This window comes from Brachycentrus maculatus, unplaced genomic scaffold (genome assembly GCF_059751285.1).
Source record: "Brachycentrus maculatus isolate JH-2025_06_01 unplaced genomic scaffold, ASM5975128v1 h1tg000055l, whole genome shotgun sequence".
NCBI lineage: Eukaryota > Metazoa > Arthropoda > Insecta > Trichoptera > Brachycentridae > Brachycentrus > Brachycentrus maculatus.
The window spans coordinates 3,910,856-3,929,548 of record NW_028280809.1 but is presented as its reverse complement, the minus strand read 5'-3'; the positions used below and the strand labels follow the sequence as shown (position 1 = coordinate 3,929,548).

The following is an 18,693-nucleotide window of genomic DNA, read 5'->3' as shown; positions in this document are numbered from 1 at the left end:
AATAATAATAATTCTGAATAATTAGCAGGATATTGATACAATTAAGTGTATAAAAGTCAGTCCAAATATAAAAGTGAAAACAGTGAGTCCTAGTATCAACAAATGACTCATTCAAGTACTCGCACAATCGTATCACTGTAATTGTTTAACGATTCAGCGAAGTATTATCAAACATTTATTTATAATAAATGTTTGAATTATGACTGCATATCGAGAAGAAAATAACACAGTAGTCTCTGTGTAAGGGATCTCGGCGTGAATCATAATTGAACTAAGATAACCCTCAGCAGTGAATGCCTACATGATTTATGTTTTCTATTTGAGTGATTCATAAATCAATCAATGTACATAAGTCCAAAAAATACTGAACTATTTGGACTTTTGCCTTTCGCCTCCATTTCTTTTCCCAAACAGTAGTAATGTCATTTTTACGTCATATTTATGGTAAAGCCTAATGATGAATGTAAATATAATATGGGGAAATTATTGAAAAAGTGTGCGAAATGAAATATTTGGGTAAAATATTTGTTGTATGTGGAATAGAAAAAAATGTGAGTAAAAATAACTAGTTAAATTATAAGGTATTTACAAACAAAATTAAAAATCATGTTTTCAGGCGTTTCCCGGTATGTAAAAATAATAAAAAATAGTCTGCTAAATAAAAGCTTTCTCAATCCAACATACATAGATGGCAATTGTAAAATTATATGTACTGTGCCATGAGATTGATCAATATATATAGGAGTTCAGAAAATTTGAGTAGTGTGGTTGCCAATAATGGGTAGAATGGTGAAAGTGATCACTTAACCATCCTCTAACAGGTCGTAAGCTCTGCAAATACCAAGACTTCGATATTCTTCTTCATCTATGTTGAGATGTAAAAATGTTACTCACATTCGACTTTATTCATCGAACTCGTCCATATTACACCTGGCATACATGTACACCTACACACATCACACATTACGTATGTGTGACGTGCTCACGTGTTCTCTCTCTCACGAAGGACGCGAATTGCACGACATGTTTCGTAGAAAATTTATTGAATACTGACCCCGTTGGAATTCCGAGAATTCTCAATTAAATATTGAAGACTGAAGTCTACCCTTTAATATCGTGAAAATATTTCATCACATTCGGATGCGAGAATACCTCAAACCAGGTGAAAACTGCAGGTTGCGTTCACCTTTGGATATATAATATTTAGCATTATAGCATAGGAACAATCAGACACCGAATTATTCATCCTACGGATAATATTTTTTTTAACAAAGAAATTCACAATCATAATACACGAGGACATAACAAAATACATATACATACCCACACTAGATTATCCCTCCTGTTCCCAACACAGATTAAAATAAAATTTGTTATTAGCTAGAATAAACATCCGTATTTAATTAAAGTTTTATTTCGTAAACACCTAGTTAGTTTTACTTAGTAAATAAAATAATTAAGATAGTTTGCAATCAGAGGCTAGATAGTACATAAACATTAAAAAAACATAAATTACAAATTGAAATTAAAATAACACAAATTGATAAAAATGATAATAAGGACGGCAAAGGAAAAGGGGAGTTTATTTATATAAATCTTGCACATCAATAAAAAAATCTTGACATCCAGTTATGTTTATACATATTTCATTCAATTCATTTGCGTAGTCACTAAATTTGTGTAGTATATTCATAACTTGTTTAGTAAAAACTTTTACACGATTAATAATAAAACAAGCTGTGTATATTTACCTGCATTTCAGCCCTAGGGCAATGTAAGGAATCTCCCATTTAAGAGATTACGCATTTCCAAATATACTTTCCGTTATGTTTTTCGTTGGAAAATTGCGGTTAGAGGAGTATCGGCGTGTTGCTATATTAGGGGCGTCACGTGATACAAAATCCGTGACAAATCTTTACCCAGAATCATCGCCCGCTTGGATCTTTGTGACGTCTCGTGACGTATTTGTGCAATAGAAAAAATATTCCACTCGTCTGGCGAGTAGTGACACACCTTCTCAAGGAAAGTCTATTTCGACACCGCTTTTTAGACTAAAACAAATTACGTCCTTAATGGTGTCTCTGAAAAACCAGGGTTTGAAACCGCGGATGTCGGTTTGACAGAAGAACAGTCAAGCGGTCACATTGACTGCCTGAAAGATTGTACTTGAACCTATTGTGATTCATTATGATATTTATTCATTTTTTATTAAAGTTTTACTAACAACATTTTGAGTGTGTCCAAATACTTGTTCACAAAATCTGAATTATCTCCAATTACAGGAGTTATTTTTGACATCTCATCAAAGACGAATAGATGTCTCTAGTGAAGTTCTAGTGATTCAAGAACAATGTTTCAAAATTGGTTCATAGATATAGAACTTCCAAGAATTGTCAAAAATGGGTAGAATTGGTGAATGTTACACGTGTGATCACTTAAACCAGCCTATGACGTCAGCCCCGTATATGCCCAGACTTTCATATTCTTCTTCATCTTTGATGAGATGTCAAAAAATAATAAGTTTTACCAAGTAAATACCACTATTTCTTAAAATCCATTGTGACACGTGTTCCGATGCATTCCGCATCAATTTCAAACACCGGAATACGGCGTTTGAAAATGATGCGGAACGCATCGAAACATGTGTCAAAATACTTTTCAGAAATTGTGATATTTGCTTTGTAAAACTTTCATAATATTTTTTGACATTACATCATATGTAGATGAAGAAGAATATGCAAGTCTGGGCATTTACGGGGCTTACGACCCTATAATTGGTAATAATCCAGATTTGTGAACAAGTATTTGGACACACTCAAAATGTTGTTAAGTAAAACTTAAATGACTGCCGAATCAATTAATAAACCTATTTTTTTTTTCAGAGAGATCACGTGTGAATCGTGTTGAACTGAAATAGTAATTTTTCGTGGTTTACAATGACTGAATTAAAGGAGTAAGTATCTTAAAATATTTTTACGATATTATTTTTGATAAGTCTATATATAAATTATAATCAACATACTAATCTGACTAGAATCTAAATGATAGTCAGCGATATTATAAATAATGAATCTAAAAGTCAGTCCACTGTAGTCTTGTAAGTAAATATGAATTGAATCGAGCTTTTTAAAGAACTTTATCCCAATAGAACGGGTTTGAGAAAATAGTGTAAAAAATACCACTGTTTATTTAAAAAAAATAGAATTTGGGTAAAACATAATGGAAGGGTGAAGCAATAGTCACGTACAATGGATATTATCCTAGAATCTATTATAATGGATATAAAGTAATATTTTTTACGTGATACTATCAAAAAAATTTAACATAAAAACTATAAAAAATAAGAAAAAACTCCCTTTCCAAGCACAAGAACTCATTCTCCTTTTTGGAGAGGCTCAGCACAACTAAAATTGTAAGAATGTATTAAGTAGAAATGTATATAAATTGTATTAAATTGTATAAAAAATGTAAGAATTTAAATTTTCTAAAACAATACCCTTTGTATTTCCTTAAAATAGCACATAACTGTGCTGAATATTTAAATACAAAACAACAGCTTTGTGCCGATAAAAATATAAAATTTAAATGTTCCGTTAAATTATTTCAAACATCTAAAGACGATTTGTCATGTTATATTTTGGAAGTTTCCGGTGAAAACAACTGCGTGTAAGATGACAGCCGTTAATTATTGTAGGACTATATTAGGACCATTCTGAGGCGGAAGGAGTGCGCTGTCCAGACGTAGAGTCTGATCAAAGACCCAAAGAGTCTGCGGGCTATTCAGCGGGAAGAGAATCATCACTATGGAATCCGATTTAATTTCATTTCGAAGACTTTGTGGAACTCGGGAGATGACTGGACGTCTCGGGATGTATTTACACAAGTGTGCGATACATCGTCTGTGTGTACGTGACTCTCGTTGCTTTGTTTTGCATACACACACTGGTCCATGACCCATGACAACTCGTCTTGAAATATCTCGAGAAATGCCGCGCTAATTGCTTTCTAAGAGCAAAATACAAACGAATGCTCGGCTTTAATTGTCCACATTGTCTGCCAGTTTTGATAAATAATGTATTTTATGAAAATAACTCCATTGTTCGGTGAAATTATGATCTGGATGAAAAAATTACAAGAATTTTTCTAACCGTTTCTATCTTACATCCGTACTCCCACTTCAAACGTACTCAGAGGTAGAAAACTAGGTTAAAAGCGAAATGGTATTGTAAAAATGAGTTATAAATTTCAATATTGCATAAAATCGTAATTACAGTTAAGATTAAACAAAAAGTTATTAAAAATTAAGCATTACAAACGATATAATAAGTTGTCAAATAGAAAATATATACACCGGTTGATTTTGGTGGGTTTTCGTAAAAAAAATCGTTAAGTTTAGCGTATTATAGTAACATATTAAAGTACTTGATGATAAATGAATTTCTGAACGATGTTCATCGGCGATGATAATTTTGATCCTGTTTTTTCTTTCCATATTTTCTCATCAGCAGAAAGGATTTTATAGACCTCTGGCACACCAAAATGATAATAAATTCTCAAAAATCTAATAAATTCCTTAAAAACCATGAACCATTTTAAAATAAAAAAATATTTTCCAATTCAAAATCACTACTATTTAAATACTCGTATATGTACTTCTAATTTTGATAATATTTTAACATGTATTGTTAATACTGATTTTTTTCTAACAGAATGACAGTTAACGCGAATTTCAGTGTTTGTTCATTCTATATTTTACGTATTGAATTCTGAATATACACCTGATTCATCTACCTTAAATCTAAATAAAATAAACAGTGCGCTTTTTTCATTTGAAATTAGCCTTTTTAGTTAATCATGTGATATACCGTACACGTCATCACATACGCTATTGTTTTTTATTATTTATTATTCATTCTTGCATATACAGGAGCACTCGACTTGTTATATTGTACATGGTGAGTTCGGCTTTTAGGTTTTTTTAATATAATGAATATTACCAACATTATGAAAAATTACATGATATTTTAAATCTCTAGAAATAATTCATGCATCTCAAATTACACATTTTTATCCCCAGAACAATAATCATACTTTTCAATAAATAAAATTGTATTACTAAGTAAAAACTTAAATTAAAAATTGATATTCTAATAGTATTTAATGAATATCTTTACCAACACTATGAAAAATAATGTGATATTTTAAATCTCTAGAAATTATTCAAAACCGGTATTTAAATACTTTATATTAGTATTTTCACTACCCTAAAACTACTTGAATATCTCTACCTTTAGAAGAGAGATTATTATTTTTTCAATTAATAAATTTCACGTTACTGAGTGAAAACTCGATAAGTTTTCACGGAATCGTCAGCAGACACATAGTTAAAAAAACAAAAGTTTTCCCAGCAACCTACGTTATGGTATTTCTAAGAAGACTTAATGTGTTTTCATTCCAGTGTTTCCACTGCTGAGATTTTTAGCAGGTGTTGGTAATGATCTCAGGGAAAAGGGGAACTGGAGAAATAATAAAAAAAAATCTAACAGGATACAGATTCTAGAGGAATTCTACCCTTGCTATGGCATACTTACGTAAACAAATTTACACTGCGCCTTATTTACACAAATTATAAATTTTGAGTACTTTCCTTGTTGAAAATTAAAGAAACCCTGCATTATTTGGATATAAAACCTATTTCATAAGTAGAAATCAAGGGTTTAAGACGTAATAGTAATCAAACGAGTAACTTTATTTGACAATAATAAATGTTGTAATTAATTGATAAAATAAATATTTTGTTTAAATAAAGGTTCTTGTTTCATTTTTATTTAATTATAGTATGTATATATAACATGAGGAAATCCCGTAATTAATAGATAATTTAAAAACATTTTTCTTAAAATGAAAAAAAACAATGAATACTTCAGCCTAATACAAATGAATTGAAACTAAATTAACTTTATATTATATAACGTGATTTTGTGATTTTTCATACTGGGTTTCTTCATTTCACGTGTATTTCCGTGAGGATGGGAACTCTTTATAATTAATTGAGTGACGTCACTGTGTTTTTTTTAAAAAATATTTATATTATAAATCAATATAAATAATTTTCAAAATAATAAAGTATGTTAAACGTGAAGCCTTTCCGGCATGCAGGATCATAAAAATATGAATATTTAAATAAAATGAATTATTGAAATATTATATAAGATTAACAGCTATTAAAAATTATAATAAAAACAAAGTTTACTATTTTGAACGACTACTGAGGTATATTTTCATTCTATTACTAGTAAGTTAATGAAAATGTACCACAAGTAATGCATTTGATAGTATGTAAAGGTGATAAAATTTACGTTTAAAAAATATTATCAATACATGTGAGACTAGTTTTAAGATATGTTAAAAGTAGAAATATCAAGCAAATCAATTCAATTGTAATATTTTTGTAACGACATTAAATACATTTTTTTTAAATATACAGTTTTGGTTACAATTCTTTTTGTAGAAAAGGCGGATATACTTTTTTTTATAAATTTACATTTGTACCTATAACTTTTTTTGGCGAAAACTTTACAAAATACTCGTAGAACTAAATATAAAGTTATTTTATTATTAAAATGTAACTATATTTAAAGTGATTTTAAAACAAAGTTAAATTTTAATTACAAAATGGAAAATCACAAAATTAGTGTTTCAAATATTAATTATATAAAGTTATTATTACGGTAATCGTATATAACCAATAATTAGTATTTTAATTAGCAAAATTATTTTGTATTAATTTTAGTACGTCACATGGCGTTTTATTTTACAAAAACTGGTTCCGACTTTTTTTTACACTATGAGGTAGCCTAAATTCGATTTGACCAGTGGGTTTTACCCGAAATTCTAGGTATACAAAACTTTAGTTGCTTCTTAAAACAGGCAAGTCGGAAAGGATACCCAATAATCGCATAGCGTAAATATTTGTATGAACTAATTTAGCGATGATTAATAAAAATATACTAATGTCCCTGTATAATAATATATTTCAAAGTAAACAACGCTGGTTCCGGATTACTCGGAGAATAACATGTAAACACAAGTGACTCATAAGATACAATAAAAATACAATGTTTACTGAAAAACATTGCAACGTATAATCAATTGATTAATTCAAAACGTGATTACAAGAACAAATAATAAAACAGACGGATAGTGAAAACGTTGTCAAATAAATGGATATTTCAGCGATTTACCATTTTTGGTATCGTATATTTTTCCAATCCAATATTTGTTCAGCATAAAAGAAGATAGGTTTTGTACTTCAAATTAGATGTTTTAAAAACCAAATTAGACGCCTCATATATAGAGATAGATATTATTTTTTAAAAATGGATAAAAAAAAAATTTTAAATTTATTTGGGAGTGAAAACTGCAACAAAATTGAAGTATCTTAATTTCCAACTTTAAAATTCAAGGTATTTAAGTTTTAAAAGTCCAACTTAGTCCAACTGACTACATATGTAAATTTTAAACTATTCTGAATACCAAAAATGGCTGTCAAACTTAAAAATTATGGATAAAATCACTGTCACAAAAGTGAAAACAACAATCCATTTTTTATGATAAAGCGGGTGTCCAATATCACACATGAGTCAATTAAAATATTTTATCATTTGATAATAATATGTAATTGTATACGATTAAGTTAAACAATTCCCTTGACGCACCGCCATATCGTATTGTACCCTAAGAGATATCGTCATTATTTATAATTTAATCAATAATGTATTAAGTAAACTGATATGTTCATATTTATTATAAACAAATATGCTAATAAATTACATGCTTACGAGTACTGTTTATAAATTGAAACAATGACTTTTAACAAACAGTATCAAAGTATTTGTAGTAGGCACTGAAACGTCAGATTTAAAAATAATTTAATTGTGTTTCTTTACACAATGACTCAAAGCTCGTAGATGGGCAGAGACTTGGAACTGCAAATTCCCTCTAAATCCTGAATAATCTGCACTTTAAAAATACATACATGGTATTAAAAGTATTGTGCTTTTATATGATGATAAATGGTGTCCCGACAACCGCCCAAGACAATGAAAAAAAATCTTTATTTGATAAACAAACATTTGTAATGATAAAAAGTGATATTGCAATACGAAATATCTCAAAAACAGAAGATTTAAAAGTAGTACTTTTTTTTTCAGATATAAATAGCGCTAATACAGGTCAATGTACGTATCTACAGCCTTAATAAATTTAATTTTCTTTAAACCCAGGTAATATAAAAGGTAATAGCATTGTTGTTTAAGAATTTTGTTTATGAATTGAAAAAAGTTTTTCTTTTAAGTAAATATATGTTTTTTTTAGAAAAGAGTTATTGAAAGGTAAGGATCTAAAAATAAATTGTAAAATATTTTTTCATTATTTATTAAATATATAAAAAATAAAAACCAATACATGCATATTTTTTATTGTGTGTGGGGGCGCAGCCGATCGCTTACTGAATTGTGTGTTTACGAGTACCCCCTTAATACATAGTATTGTCATACATATTATATTTATTTTACAATGAAATCTTTACTTACAAATGATATATTTTTTAAATTCGATTAAAAAAAACCTAAAAAATTAGATTACTGCATTGATGTATATTTAAAAAAATCGATTCTTAGTTATTGATTAACTCAATATGAAAATGTCATAAATATAAATATATCGTACAAAACTGATAAAAATATCTATAAAAAATACACTGCGATCGCCTTAATATATTAAAAACGATTTATTTATAATAAACTAATATTATTAAAAAGTACATTTATTTATAATAACGTCCGCCTCCGTAGTGTAATGGTCAGCACGCTCTGCTACCGTTCTGTAGGTCCCGGGTTCGATTCCCAAGGGGGGTAAAAAAATATAAGTGATTTTTTTCACTGTTATATTTATTCAATATTACCCTGGACTGGTATCTGAAGCGGAGGGCTGATCACCTTTCCTTCATGCGTAAAACGATCAAGATAACACTGCGTTTATATGACGCAGTGCCCTATGCACCATTGGGGTGCGGAAAAGGGTATTATTATTATTATTTAAAGTAATAAACCCATTTTAGTTCTTTGATACTGTGACAGAATTTGTGGGAAATCTTGGAACAATCCTTATCATGAGCGTAGTCGGGTAAACACAAATGGATGAAATAATGAACTATATATATTTCTTGATTGTTTATCACAGATACTTTGTGGCACATTTTATAAACTTTATAAAATAAGACAACTTTGTTTTAACCACTTTTTCTTTGTACACTTTTTTCATCCGGCGTATACGTATTCGCTGCGTAATGCTCAAAAAAGCAACATTTAGGAGTTTTTTCTAGTTTATTAAATCCACTTTTTCAATCACATTTTCATATGGTGTACGGAGTGCGTGGTATCGTAAGGGAAGGGTAATTATCTATAACCTAACTTTTAGTATTTCAATGTTTTAGAATTAGTACATAAACCCTGATGATGACAAGGTTCTTATTATTTTTTGACATCTCATCAAAGATGAAGAAGAATATGCAAGTCTGGGCATTTACGGGGCTGACGACCGTCATGGGCTGGTTTAAGTGATCACTTTACACACGTGTAACATTCACTAATTCTACCCATTATCTATTGACAACCATACTACTCAAATTCTTGGAAGTTCTATATACTTATATGAACCAATTTTGAAAGCTTGTTCTTGAATCACTAGAACTTAACTAGAGACATCTATTGGTGAGATGTAAAGAAGCTTTTTCAACAAAGTTCTTGTTAAAACCGGTTGGAAAAAGTGTACCAATAAAAAGTGGTTAAAACAAAGTTGTTTTATTTTATAATCTATAAATACACTGTAAATTGACTTGATCCGTTTTTGTCTGAGGGCAAGGTATATTGAGGCGAGATAATAAAACTAGTGGGAGGTGACAGTAAAAAAATCGATGTATAAAAGAAAGGATTATGTCATAATGACGTCACGCCATACCTTTCTATGGGTATGAAGATCTTCACGCTGTTACAACGCTCACGCGAAATACTTTGTGAAATGGGTCATTATTGCTCTCACTAACAAAAGAGTCGACACGGAGATAATATTGTGAATCGATCTTTTGGGCGGTTATGTCAACATTGCGAATTTGTAGGTGCAGTAAAACCTCGATATAACGGTCCAATTGGGGGAAGGGGGTGTCCGTTAAGGCCTAGTATTCGTTAATCCGCAACTTAATTTTCTGTATATCTAAATAGTATTTTACGTAACTGATTTTTTCTTAAAACACCGTTTTTGCGTTAAAAAAATTAGATTTCCTTTGAAATAATTATATGGTTTTGAAAAAAAAAGATTTATTGAAAGGTGAGATGTTAAAAAACAAACAAAAAATACAATATACATTATTTACAAAAATCGGCCATTAACAGACATGTGACCTCTCCGGTGGTCTCCGGAGGATTGAATCCTGTGTTAGCTAATATCCCCTTAAAGCCGAAAGTTCATTATATAAAAATAAGTTTAAAATAAATGATTATATTTTATAAGAACAATGCAGATTAAGCAGCAATTTAGATATAAATAAACGATGCAAAACAAACACAAAATTATATTTATTTTCTTTGGACAATCGTTATGTATGGGCGTTTGTGCAATACCCGGAATTACACGGAATTTTACCGTCCTGCGCGTCAGTTAGCGTTTAAAAACGATGATTGGCTTGGATTGGCTTGTGCTTTTGTCCATCTTTCTTCGGATCGGTGCGCGTAAATTCGAACACGCTAAACTGTCGTAGTCGCATTCATTTTTCAAAACCGGACTGCCGGACAGTAAAATTCCGTGTAGTGCACAAACGCCCTATGAGTTGGAATAATCGGTGGTTATGTGGATGCATGAATATGGAAGAGGCGAAGATTGTTCGCATAGACAGATTGATGTGGCGTTCTTTTCTCACTACCCACCCCGGCGGGATGTGGTGTGATGGCTAGTTAGTTGATTTGTATGATAAAACACAACTAGCTAAGTTGTGATTTTATCATACAAACCCTATTCCAACGGGAAAGCGGTGAGATGGGTAGTAAAACAGTTATTATAGACGCCGATTTTGGCTTGAACTGAACTGAATTGTGTTTACGTTGACAATAATGACATTAATTGTCAGCATCTTTGAAAATTGTGAAAATAAAAATGTACTGCTCTACAAATGGGCATATATCGCTCACTCCTTTCAACAATGTCATATCAAAAATCGTCAATTTTAAGTTGTGCGTGTTTTCGGAATGCCCAGAAAATGTACTATATCCCTGCAAAAGCGGCATATTTTAACTAAATATTTACTAGCTACAGGGCAGAAATTGTTGTTTTTGTATTTTGAAGAAAAGGTATTGTTTATTATATATTTTTTTAAATATCCTAAATACATTTGAAATGGAGAAAAAACCTTCAGGTTTTACCTAAAAATATCTGTTGCACAGTAAAAAGATCAATAAGTGACTTTATATATATTTTTAATACATTGTATTATATTTTTAAACTTTTAAAACGATCTCCTGAAAAATCAAGTTTTTTTTTATATATGTATAACGTTGTTGAAAGAAATGAGCGATTTGTTTTTTTGTATATTATATTTCATACCAATGTAGGAACAGATTGACATTGATAAAAAAAATAGCTTGCCATTTAATAAAAACTGAAATATGATGTTTATTATCTCATAAAACTGATCTTTTTTTTCAATTTGCTCATAAGCAATCTAATACTGTATATCGATAAAGTCCATTCAACCCGACGGAGAAGAGTGTGACCATCAAAAAATACTTGTACAAGAACTCGCAAACCCCCTGTCGAAAAGTCACGACTTGGGTCCCTTGTTCTGAGATGAGTCATAAGACAAAAGCAATAATATCATTCAAATATCTATACGAAGCCATACAATGCGAGTGCGAATGATATGTACTTACATATCGCCCACTCCTTTCAAGAACGTCATAAATCAAAATACTTGATTTTTCAGGAGAACGTTTTTAAAGTTTAAAAATATAATACAATGTATTAAAAATAAATATCGAGCCACTTATTGAACTTTTTACTGTGCAACAGATCTTTTTAGGTAAAAACTGAAGGTTTTTTCTCCATTTGAAAAATATTTAGTTTATTTAAAAAATAGTTAAACAATACCTTTTCTTCAAAATACAAAAACAACACTTTCTGCCATGTAGCGGGTAAATATTAAGTTAAAAATATGCCGCTTTTGCTGGGATATAGTACATTTTCTGGGCATTCCGAAAGTATGCACAACTTAAAATTGTCGATTTTTGATTTATGACGTTCTTGAAAGGAGTGAGCGATATGTTCCATCGATCTCAATATTCTGTTTGCCAATCCATTGAAATGGGAATAACAAAGATACATTTCAATATTAGAGTAAAAGAACATTTATCAACTGCAAGTTTACGAGTGTCCACCCGTGAAGTTCACAGTTAATAGTGAGGTTAATTAAATATATATTTTAAAAGTGTATTTAAAAAATAACTGTTTGAAAATAACAATAAGAATCCCGCAACTATTTAAAAAAGAAAACAGTTTCGAATCATGCAATTGCTTCATTAAAAAGACAGTTTTTCCGAAGCTACTACTATAAATTAAAAAGCTTAGCTCTTCTCAACGAATATTTGCGTTATCGGAGATAAAAAATGGTTGTTAAGAAGTTTTCCTAATCAAAAATCAATAATTAATTTTGCAAAACAAAACTTAAAGATAGGAACAACTGTTTCACAAAACTATTATAACTGTTTCGAGAAACAGTTTTTATAGAACAGTTTCAAGTTTTTGCCGTCTTGAGTTGAGAATATTTTTGAAGTATAGAGTTTGATTCCTGTAGAGGTCATCATTAATCATCATCAATATAAGGTTTTTCAATAATAATGATTATCACCAAAAATTGTGTAGCCCATGTAAATTACAGCCAAGATAGCATCGCATTATATGATACACTGCGTGTGTGTGCCCCTAATACAAGACATAAAAAATAATACTTAATAATCACATCAGGATTTTATTCATGATTCAATATTCTGGGAGACAAGCTTTTCCCAAATTCGGCAATTGAAGTCTCGAATAAAATCTTTACAGCCGGTTTAGTAGAATCGAATGAAGTTTGTCAATTTGCATAAAAATGGTGAGATCATAATAATATTATAAATATGTCGTTAATCAGTTTTCTCGCAAATCCCATACCCCCCCCCCTCCCTCACCCGACCTCATCAAATAAAAAGGATCTCATAAAAATTCTTCGGAATCCTGACGTCACCCGTGTGTTTGCACCTGTACCGGATCGACCTCCTAGTAAGGAGTCGAAAACCATTGTACGGCGGCAAGCATTTACAAACACGTTCGTTTTTTTGTTGTTCAGATCCACTAACAGTTGAATACAGTTGAACAGTTGATACCACATACTAATTTTCAAAATGGCGTCTTTTATTATTATTTTTTTATCCGTATTATGTTGAATGGACATATTACAACCTAATTAAACTAATAAATACATGATAAATGAGACTTTAAGGTTATTTTAATAAAATTCGATAATTGTGTTTACCAACACCATGAAAATTTACATAATATTTATAATCCGTAGAATTTTAACCCCCGTACTGTAAAATTGCACGTTTTATTTATTATTGAACAAAAACCATGCTTTAAAATAATGAAAATTTTAAAAAAATGTTGTAGTTCTTCGTTGATTTACTCAATAAATTTTACTCGGTATTAACTTTACAATGAAAATTCTCGTAGTATTATACATAATATGTAAATACATAAAAACAAAAAAGGTCGTACCAATTGGAATAAATTAATAGACATTTTCCACATTTTATTCTTTATTTTTAAATATTTATAACATTAAAAAATCACGAAGAGTTCAAATTTCTTAGATGATCAAGCTAATCTAGCAATATACAAAAATCGTAAATAATTAGAATTAACTGTGCAAGTTTTATGGTTTCGGAGCCCTGAGCTCCGAAGAGATTACTACAACGTCGAGCCGTTAGTTGTTAGTAAGCACAATGTCCTTGAGAGCCGAGATTCTCGGCAAGGATGACGAATCAGTAATCAGGAGTCATTAGGATTCCTCGTGTGTCTGACTGTCAACGCACAGGATACTTTCAGCAGCGTTTCGACGTGAAAATACCTTAAAAATCTGCATACTTTGAGCCGGCGTCACTCTTACATTCAAAGAAACGAGATGATAAATTCTTATATTTTAAATTACACACGATTGACCAAAGTCAACTAATGTTAAAAGAATGATCATGAATATGTATGATAACTCATTTAACATTAATTCATTATATACATAATGTACATATATGTGTACATACAATATACTGTATATATATATATATATATATATATATATATATATATATATATATATAGATTTATATATATATTTATTTATATTTATATACATTTATTTTTGTTGTTGAATGTGTATGCATTATACATATGGTATATCGGTCTGAAATAAACATGGGCGATTGGTTTTAAATACCGTATTACCGAATTAAATAACAACTTCTCTAAAGAAAATCGTTTCTCATAAAAAAAATGGTTAAGTATATTTTTTTTCTAGTTCCAAATTTATGTAATTGATAATTTGACATCAAAAACTTATGTTTGATGAACCGGTGAAAAGATGAACTGATTGAAAATAACGAATATCATTCCGACCCGGTGTGTGTGTATATTTATAAATATATATATATATATATATATATATATATATATATATATATATATATATATATATATATATATATATATATATATATATATATATATATATATATATATATATATATATATATATATATATTGTGTGTAAATAATATGTAGGTATTGTTGAGAAGTTAATTTGAATAAATTCCTCGTCAATGACAATATTTCCTGTTACGATTCCATTCAGAGGATTTTATCAGCCGTGGCGAACACATGAACCGTAGAAAGACTTGATTTTTAATGTTGATATACGAAGACATTCCATTATACAGGAATAAAAATATTCACTTTAAAACGTAAATGGTACGTACACTCTAAACATTCTAAAGAAAACATCGCATGAGTGTTTGTGTTCCGGGAAATTGCAATGAGACTGTGTTAAGGGGGAAAATTATCATGGAAATTGCCCCTTGAATCCCTGTTTTTACACCAAACATTATACACTACTTCATATGCGTTTTTTCCTGTAGATTTAAAATGATTTGACAGAATACAGTCAAACAAATAAATACTTAAATATCATTGTAAATAAAAAAAAGTTGTCACCAATTTGAAGAGAAAAAAAAACAAAAGAAGAAAGAAACAATACGTGGAGCTTCGTGAAAATTATTTAAAAGATATTCTGATGTCAATACAATCGGCAAAAATTCTTCATTCATAAAAATTTCAACTATGATACGAATGGATTCTTACAATGGTTAAAATCTACAAATTTCATAATTAAGGCAATTTATATTTTTTTTAAACAATTTTCGTCCATAATATTTTGAAAATAAATATTGTTAAATGTGCCTTCGGCACGAGAAACCTCGGTGGTGGCAACAATATAGATATTCTTAATTCTCTTTTTGATTAGAGAAAATATAAAAAATAAGGCAATTCATTCTTAAATTTATTTAACTGTCAATGCCTGTTTATTCTAAAAATATGTTAAACCTTTCATTAAAGCCCAGTATTTATTAAGTCGCAACATAATTTTCTCTGAATCCAGGTTTACAAGGTTAAGGTACACTTTACTTAATTGTTTTTTTCTTAAAACACAGTTTTTGCATTGTTAAAATAAGTTTTTCTTAGAAATAATTTTATGATTTTGAAAACAAAAAAGTTATTGAAAGATAAAAAGTTTAAAAAATATATTTAAATACATATATTTTGTCTTTACATATTAAAAAAAATATATCCAATATAATTTCCATTAAAATGTGACCTCTCCGGTAGTCTCCGGTGGAATGAATTCTGTGTTTGAAAATAAAAAAGTAATTATAAAACCTCATGATTATCCGGGTAGGTGATCGATTGTAACATACGTGACATTTCCTATGCCCGCCATCTTGTAAATACTAATGAGAATTTTCCTTCTGTAGTTCAGCCGCACGTCGCAGGGCGGCGCCAGTGGAGTGAAAAACAGAAGCGAGCAACTGTCAATTTGGCGGAGATTCCCGCGCTTTTCCCTGCTTCCGTTTTGCGCGCCACTACGCATAGAGATGAGCCGCGCAATATCGATACGAATCGTCACGAAACGCTTCAGTAGCAACAGTAGTTTATCGTGTTAATTGATTGTATGCAGTTTTTGGCAGGGAAACAATAATTTGTTACGAGGTTTTGATTTAATTATTAGAACAATAGCTAACAGTTTAAAACGCTGCATATAAAATGGTAAAATATCATTTTATTATATTTACTTATATATTATACAGCCAAAAAGACCTACATACATATATAAAATTATACGTATCATTTACTTAATAATATCTGTTCATAAGTTAGCTTATTTTTAAGGTAATATCTTCCAACCAACTACAAACAGACCAGTCATCTTGGTAAAACGTAATAAACCTTTTGCAGGTGTTTAAAATGATAATAAAAAACTTTAAATTACACTATAAATGATCGAACAATTGCAATATTGCCTATTTATGGAACTGTGAATTACGTGGGAAAAGGTAGATGAACTAATGAAGGAATGATGTAGTAGAGAGGTAGGACTTCAATTAGAGATGGATATGTTTAATTTTAAACATACATATCTATTTATATAAAACTAAGGAAAAGTATTGATTTAAAATTCTAAATTAGTAAATGTAATAATATACATTTGAATACAGTGGAAAAGGTAGGCAGAGAAAAAATAGTAAAAAGGTAAGTTACAAAATAACAGAACGTGTAAAATTGAACTAAATCATATTTTTTGAAATAAGATTACATTTTAACTATATTTTATGGACACAATATAATTTTCTAGAACTCACGTACTATACTTTTTAAAAAAAGATTGTAAAAATTAGTAAAATAAGGAAAATTATCAAAGTATTCATTAAGGACAGTAGGCCAAATAGTATATTATTTTAAAATATAATCAAATGAAAATAATCAATTAAAAGGAACGATTTTGCAAAACCTCTACGTAACAAACAGCCTGAGTTCCTAAAATGGTTGTCTATGGGTCACAGTAGTTATATTTATTTTTTTAATTTTTGATTTCTTCAGTTAGCCTACATTACATTAAATACAAACTATTATTTCCACTTAATATCATTTATATCATATACGCGTATATTTACATCGTCTTACAGTACACACAACATTTCGAAGTTACCTCAAAGAAAAGGGTCATGGAATTAATTTAGAAAAAATCTAATGGGATAGGATCGTGCTAAAATAGAATACATAAACAGACATTTAAAACATGGTGATCTAATAAACGTTACACAAAGAGGGTATCGTGCTTGTGTCTTGCAACGACAAAGCTAATTGAAGAAATTAGACAAGAAAGGCGGATGTCCCTAATACAGGCCGACAGTTATGTGCATTTCCTTTTGTTTTAATGTCACGGATGAAGTCAAATAGGGAGTAGTGACCCTTAAACTGTCCCTTTATTCAATGATTGAACATAGTTTGGTCAGCGGAGAACGACTTGCGCCCTAAATAGGATGTAAGGAATTACGCTCCGTTGACTCATAAGAGTACTAAGCTACCGGTTTAATTATTATTTTTCTTACTAACTACTATATGTAGTGAGATGAGATGGAACCCCCTGACACGGAAATGTGCATTTAAAAAATTAATTTTGTTATACCTTACACTAATGAACTGCCTAATTTTTAGTCAAGTAGAAGCATGGATAGTAAAATTTTGTGAGAAAACAGAAAGAAATGAATTATAAAAAGAGAAATATTTGTCATATTATTTTTGAAGAAGAATATAGACGTCTGGGCATTCCATAGTCTTCTTCATCTTTGATGAGATGTCAAAAAATAATATGAAAAATAACTCCTATAATTGGAGATAATCCAGATTTGTGAACAAGTATTTGGGCATACTCAAAATGTTGTAAAGAAATATTTGTGTTTTTATTATATTACATCTCACGAATAGATGTCTCTAGTGAAGTTTTAGTGATTCATGAACAAGGTTTCTAAATTGGTTCATATATATAGAACTTCCAAGAATTTGAGTAGTGTGGTTGTCAATAATGGGTAGAATTGGTGAATGTTACACGTGTGTAAAGTGATCACTCAAACCAGCCTATGACGGTCGTAAGCCCCGTAAATGCCCAGACTTCCATATTCTTCTTCATCTTTGATGAGATGTCAAAAAATAATATGAAAATAACTCCTGTAATTGGAGATAATCCAGATTTTGTGAACAAGTATTTGGACACACTCAAAATGTTGTAAATAAATTATCTGGTCAAATTATAAGCTTAATAATAAAAATGAAAATGGTATTTTCTGGCGTTTCTCATGTGTGTGATTATAATCCGGGATTCGGATCTCACATACTAATATAAGAGTTTCTGCTTAATAAAAAGCTTCTTTACATCTCACCAATAGATGTCTCTAGTGAAGTTTTAGTGATTCATGAACAAGGTTTCTAAATTGGTTCATATAT

The 18,693-nt window shown here is 29.9% G+C and overlaps 1 protein-coding gene across 2 annotated transcripts in view; it reads right to left on the bottom strand.

The window, feature by feature from the left end:
- LOC148311915 (dual specificity protein phosphatase 10-like) overlaps positions 1-18,693 on the bottom strand; it is a 101,441-nt gene that overhangs the window by 57,046 nt on the left and 25,702 nt on the right. The window lies entirely within an intron of this gene.